This window comes from Cimex lectularius, unplaced genomic scaffold (genome assembly GCF_000648675.2).
Source record: "Cimex lectularius strain Harlan isolate CLEC.00 unplaced genomic scaffold, Clec_2.1 scaffold318, whole genome shotgun sequence".
NCBI classification, from domain to species: Eukaryota; Metazoa; Arthropoda; class Insecta; order Hemiptera; family Cimicidae; genus Cimex; species Cimex lectularius.
In genome coordinates, this window is record NW_019392890.1 from 462,039 (window position 1) to 468,433 (window position 6,395).

Below are 6,395 nucleotides of genomic sequence, written 5' to 3' on the forward strand. Positions count from 1 at the left end.
AGTTTAAACTGAAATTTTCAGTGCCCCCAATCCAAAAAGAAACCAAATCGAAGTTACGTAGTAACCGATTGCCCGTCAGACCGACACGTCAACAAAGTCTAGCGCAGTGGTTCCCCAAATTTTTTGACCCATGGGCCCCTTTTTTATAGTCAAAAATTGCCCACGGACCCCCAAGTGAAAAAGCGGCATACATAAATGCATAGTATAAAAATTACAAATTAAAAAAAAATTGTTGAAGATATATTTATTAAAATTATAATATTAATTCCTTTTGTTTAAAATAAAATATAAAAAAATTAATGACTTGGATGAACGTGATGAGATGTTATGAGTGTACAACCGAGTGACAAAATTATAGACACACCCTTAATTGTTATGATTTTTTAATGTACTACAAATATTTATTCAAAACACACGAAATAAATATTTTTCTTCAGTTAACTTTAATTTTTCAGTAAATAAGAGAAAAAACTATTTTGTCTGCGACAAAATTATAGACACATGGGATAAAATCAATTTAAAACAAGTTTATAATAGTTTGTGACATTACCACTCAGTTTTATTATTTACAGTAATCTTTCTGGAATGGTTTTGTACAAATTTTGAATAAAATCTTGAGGCAAATTATTCCGGGCAGTGGTGACACCTGTTCTAAGTTCGTCGACAGAGTTGTACTGCTTACAGTCTTGATATACCATCCTCGATAATTTTCCCCATAGATTTTCTATAATTCATTAATTTCGTGGTCCGCTTGACCAATTAATACATTACAATTAATTAAGGTTTTTAGTTGAGATGAAAAAAGCTAATGGCACGAGCGGGATTCGAACCCATCATCATTTGTCGCCGAGAATCAAATAGATTACACGACATTTGAAAAATGACAAAAAGGAAGGAAAACTCATAAGGTGGGGTTGAGATGGGAAGTTAGTGTCCGAGTGGATCGAGGTCACGATAGCTCAAGTGGTAGAGCAGCAGCGTATTTAGCCGAAGATCGTGGGTTCGAATCCCGCTCGTGCCGTTGACTTTTTTATCTCAACTGAAAACCTTAATTAATTGTAATCATGAACAATATTCTAATGGTAAAAGAAATCATTTTTCACTGTTGAAATCGTGATTTTTTAATGTGTCTATAATTTTGTCACTCGGTTGTATATATGTCCGGCTCAATGTTTGTGAGTTGCAACCGAAAATCCCCACGATCACTAATTTCTTTTTTTTTGAATTTTTTTTTTGTGATGAGGTTCATAACGGCACTGAATCCACGATCTACCAAATAGGAAGATGGGAAAACAGTCAACTGTACAATAACCCAAAATGCAGGATATAAAGGATCTGTTTTTGTAACCAGAATTTGTGGTATCCTTGTTCAAACATTGGTTTAAGTTCCACATTTGTGAATATTTATTTAGAAATCGTGAGATTCGGTCTGGTGTGATGTAGGTTTCAGAAAAACATTTTCTTTATCGTGCCAACGTTTCAATCTTTATTGAGATCATCTTCAGGGCTCAAAGTGTTTGTCTTCTGTGTAATTGTGTCATTGTGACTGTGGCTAGACGTATTAAATTGTGAAATACCTTTGTGTAGTCTACAGGGTTAAAAACCTGTAATTTAATCATTACCATTCTCGCCTGCTTATCTTTGCCAGGTTGGTCACCACACAAATTTGACAATTTAACAGAGGTAAGAAAGTTAGGATGCTATTATTAAGACATTCTTAAGATGGCAAATTGCCGAAATGCATCGTGGGCACTCTCAACACGACACACAAGAATGACACAATTACACAGAACACAAACACTTTGAGCCCTGAAGATGATCTCAATAAAGATCGAAACGTTGGCACGATAAAGAAAATGTTTTTCTGAAACCTACATCACACCAGACCGCATCTCACGATTTCTGAATAATTATCATCAATAAGTACCACACCACGCGCAACATCCTCAGCACTAAGTGGCATTTTTAAGTTTAAAAATGGAAATTAAGAAAACAAAGATGGAAATTGATCAGTTTATTGCTTCAGAATTCAAATGAGATTGAATAAACATTTTAAAATAACAATGAGTACTGAAAACGAAAGTTTTTTATTGTGCAGCAGCAGTCATTGTGTTCTCCACAGACATGCTTTAGCTATGAAACAAACGCCAGCCTCTTTTAATAAAGTTTTGAATCGTATTACATATCAAGTCGCGGCCATTGAAGTCAAGATTTTTCATAATTTTATGTGACAATATAAGCCTTCATCATTCCCTGCTTCTCCGTACAGAAATGAAGTGGCGTCTCTCGATTCCAGGAATTACTTCTGAAGTCTTATCTTGTTGATGGACCACAATGTCAAATTGTCTAAGTTTTCGATTATGAGAAGTGGAAATGTATACTGTTGTATTATACCGCAATTATACTACCAAGATTTCTATTTGCAGCCCTAGTATGGTGGAAAGGTCTAGAAAATAAAGGGGCTATTAATAAGTTAAGGTCATTTCAAAGATTAGGTTGTATGATGATGACGGGAGCATTTCCCACTACACCTACCCTAGCACTAGAAATGATAACCAATACTACACCTCTACACACAGAGGTCAAGGTTAGAGCACTATCCAGCTGCTAGAGATTAATTAGTGAAAGCAGCTGGAATCATAAGGGAAACAATATAGGACACTCGAAAATTCTACATTTACTGAGTAAGGTTAATAATCAACTACTGTTGAACCGGCACACGGGCACTACTGGCTCTGTCTTCACTCGCGGGTTTTTTTGTTAAAGACGGAAAACTTATAAACGCACAAACAAACTCACAATCACACACCACCTTCACACCACTAAAAACACTCCATAACAAAAAACGAAAACGTTCAGGAGAACAAAACATCGCAACCAACACCAGGAAAAAACAAAAAACCAACAACGCACAAATAATAACTAACAATGGAAATATTAGATTATATGGAATATTAGAATGGAAATAATGGAATGACAATGGAAATATTAGATATTAGAATTTTTTCCGACAGTCAGGCCAGTCTTAAGTCATTACAAAAAGAGTTATCTACATCTAGGCTGGTAGAGGAAACCGTTGAACTTATCAATAGGATAACTACTAGGACGAGAATAGGGTAATCCTCATGTGGATACCTGCTCATAAGGGGCACTATGGCAATGAAAAGGCGGACAGCCTGGCCAAAGAAGGATCAAATACTGCGTTTGTCGGGCCACAACCGGTATTACCCCATTCTATAAGCACAGCGAAAGAGAGTATTAGTTGCTGGGGCATGAAACAATTCCTTAAAGAATGGAATATGTCCCCCGGACACAGGCAATCGAAGGAATTTCTGAAGGAAATCAAACCAGTAGAATCGAAATGCCTATTCTCTAACTCAAGGAAGGGTATTAGGAGGCTGATAGGTATCCTAACGGGCCATTGCCCCTTGAGAAGACACCTCTTCATAATGGGTACTCTACCAGACCCCTTTTGCCTCTTCTGTGAAATAAAGGAAGAAACGGCTCGACACTACCTTGCAGAATGTGATAGGTATGCTAGGGAAAGATTTGAAACTTTCGAAGGAGAGGACATAACCAAAACACTCCCCAAGATAAAATGGTCCAAAATCTTGGGGTTTGTGAATAGGTCCAAAAAGGTTTATGCAGGACTCGTGAGCTGACCAGGTCCCGGACCTTTTAGGGATGGGGTACGGGCCTACCCCTAGGCTTTTAACCCCTCGGGTCCTGGTCGCCCGCCCTGCGTAATATATATACTGTTGTATTTATCAGACATTTTCATGAAAATGAAAGTGATAAGCCTTTCTTTGCAAAGGAAGAATATAACAACTTTCAATGCCAATGACAAAGACGCGCCTTCGAAAGAAAAATCCAGTTTTGGGATGAATGTATTGAGAAGCAAGAGGTGTATTTTTTCCTGTTACATGATTTTTTGAAGAAAAACTGGAGCTTGCGAACTGATGAAATATGTGAACACCTTCTAAGTTTGGAAATGTCCTTTGAACAGTACTTCCCAACTGCTCGAGATAGATGTATTAGTCGAGGAGTGTCTTACACTGCGCCCTTTAGAGCTATTGTATCACCGTTCTGTACTTAAAGCACACCAGGAAGTCCTAGTCCATCAAGGAAGTCCAGTGGTTGAATCTTTTTCTACGGTTACATTGTACGTCCCGAAACACGTCCTCTTGCGGGAAAGTGTAGCACCAGTTTGTTAGCAGGTGTGCCGGTGTCTCCTCTGCTTCTTTGCAGAATCTGCGCATGCCATGTTGGGTTATGCCAATCTTCTTCAGATGTCAGTTTAGTTTGCAGCGTCATGTTAGGATTCGCAGTTTTTGCATTATGCCCTTTCCTTAGAAAGTTTTTTTTTTGGGGGGGGGAGAGCTTTAACCTAGCCAGCCATAGCCATGTGTCATACCGTCCAGTTTTTGGATTGTTTGTGTCCAATGAGTGACATTCCATATTTTCTTTTTATAATTCAGTCTGAGGTGCTCATCAAGTATTGTGTCAATACACATGTGTACAAAAAGATAAAGGAAATGCCAAGGAATGATCAAATTCCTTAAAGAAGTCAAAATAAATATTTTTTCTACCACATTAAACCTTTGTTCAACCAAATTAGCCTTTTTTCAACCAATACATCCAATCTCATTTAACATGATTTTACTTGTAGCACTTATTATTTTATTATCCTACGTAAAATACCAAATCGTCCGATTTATATTAACCTTAAAATACATGCACGACAAAGGGAGAAAACTACTTTTAATAAAAATTTACTTGATTTCTCGACTATTAAGTCCTACGGCTAATAAGCAAGAACTCTCGGACATGTGCTTAAGTTGGTCCCAAAAGAGTGTGTTCAAATCTGGACTTCGAGCTGGCCACACCAAGCTCTCAATTGCTCAACTACCTCATTCAGGTAGCCATCTACAATATTTGCTTAATGGGGCCGACCATCCATAATTAGCAAGAATCTTCACCGATGTGTGCGGCAAATGGCCATGTTCTCGATTATGTCTTGTAAGTACCTCTGTAAAGTTAGAGGTCTTCCTGGCACAACAACCAATTCGCCGTCCAAGGAAATGCCACCCCACATGGAATGCCATCTAAGGAACTAAACAGCATGTGATGTACCTTTCTCCTATCCATTGCCACATGAATTTACGCCCATCTGAAGATTTCAGGCCAACTCAACTTTCCTCCAATCTTCTGGAAAAAGATTAACTAAAAGTGGCATAACTTTTTGTACATATGGGATACAGTACAAAAGTAAATAAAAGACGTAAACAAAGCGTTATTTACAGTTTATTTTGACTACGATAGCTCCTAATTACCTAATGTAGAAAGAAAATGGATTTAATTTTTAACTAAATAAATTGAGTAGTGCGTTAAATTTATCTATTTGTGTAGTATCTAAAAAAAAAAGAAAACAATTGACCCCACGTCCTTATCACGCCCACCATTGTAAGTAGCTAATTTTAAATATGTATAAGTAAATTTAAATATAAGGTAAAATGAAAATAAGAACAACTTTTTTGTTGAGTGCAAATAATTGATGAGTTTTTGTGTTTTAAATGAAATGTTTCACTACATAGATAAATGTTTAAAAATTATAATGTACATGAATACATGAGACTTATAACAAAGAAAAGCATATTATTTGCTATATTTTGTTAGAGAAATCGTGGCTAAAAATATTTTAAAAAAGGTATTAATTCAAAATGTTTACCAGAAAACTGGTGACACACTGTGATTTTTTGTACCAAATGTACAACAAAACAGCATGGAGTCCCTGGAATTTTCCTAGAGCAAATAACTAAAAATTAAATTCCCTAGTCAATGATAAAGAAAAAAAAATCTATTTAGGATTTTTCAAAACAAGCTCGAAGAAAAAAATATAGACTATCCAGCTGATAATTAAATTGGATGTTATGCTAGGATTTTGCTAATGGTCGATAATTTTGTAACAATTGACACTTGATTCCAGTATTTTTTAAATTAGTCAATTACTTTTATTTTACTATCGCACGGTCATTTTAAAACAAGTCAATAAACAAGGTCAATAAATCAATAAACAATCAATAAAATTTTCTGTTATTTTTAAAGATTTTTATTTAAATCATGTTGGCAATTGTGCGACCAACTTCCGCTTTGGATTTAAATAATGACGCAAATCTAGATTCAAAAGATTACAATTAATTAAGGTTTTTAGTTGGGTTAAAAAAGTCAATGGCACGAGTGGGATTCGAACCCACGATCTTCGGCTTGATACGCCGCTGCTCTACCACTATCGTGACCTCAACCCACTCGGACACCAACTTCCCATCTCCACCGCACCTTTTGAATTTTCCCTCCTTTTTGCGATTTTTCAATCCCGCTCGTGCCATTGACTTTTT